The sequence below is a fragment of the Etheostoma spectabile genome, chromosome 5, assembly GCF_008692095.1.
Source record: "Etheostoma spectabile isolate EspeVRDwgs_2016 chromosome 5, UIUC_Espe_1.0, whole genome shotgun sequence".
In the NCBI taxonomy this organism is placed as follows: Eukaryota; Metazoa; Chordata; class Actinopteri; order Perciformes; family Percidae; genus Etheostoma; species Etheostoma spectabile.
In genome coordinates, this window is record NC_045737.1 from 13,568,767 (window position 1) to 13,569,517 (window position 751).

Genomic DNA, 751 nt, shown 5'->3' on the forward strand with positions numbered 1-751 from the left:
CCCTTTGCTGCATGTCACTCCCCCTCTCTCTCCCCCTTCATGTCTTCGACTGTCTCGTCAATTAAAGGCCTAAAATGCCCAAAAAAAATCTTAAAAAAAAAAAAATACTTTGAACGTCAACAAGACATCGCTTAGAGCACCTTTTAATCTTGAGTGCAGTTGAAATCATTGGAATCCTACTAGTGCCGTGGCCGTTGAAAACGTGCCTATTCCAAACAGGTCTCCGGTATTGCTGCTTCTTTAGATCCTGAGCTACACCTGCCATGACGTAGTTGTATCCCCTAGCAACGCTACAGCATACGCGTCACAACAGTTAGCTATTTGGGACCAGGCTATTTCTGGGAACAAAAGTGTTTATTCTTAAAGTGTTCTTAAATGTTTGAGTTTGCTCCAATGTTTTTCTTCATCTGTTCCTGAATGCACTGTGGTGAGTGACGGAGAGCAAGCTGTGCCCAGCATGCAGTTCGGCGGTGTACCATTTAATAAGGGATCCCTTCTAAATACACTACAGCACAAGTAATGAACACGTAACAAGTAATATCACGTAGATCTCAAGAGCTTGCACAGCCTCCACTTACAGGTGCACATAGGAGGAGTCATAGTGGTCAACACATCAATAAACACTTAAAATGTAAATTACTTAAATGCTTATTAATGGTCAAGGTCATGGTTCTGCTCGAGGTTTCTGCTTCTTAAAAGGGCGTTTTTCCTTGCTTCTGTTGCCTAGTGCTTGCTCTTGGTGGGAACTGTT

The 751-nt window shown here is 42.7% G+C and overlaps 1 protein-coding gene across 1 annotated transcript in view; it reads left to right on the plus strand.

Annotated features, from left to right (window-relative positions):
* Positions 1-751, plus strand: part of LOC116689180 (derlin-2) — a 6,187-nt gene that overhangs the window by 1,624 nt on the left and 3,812 nt on the right. The gene's annotated exons all lie outside the window — the stretch shown is intronic.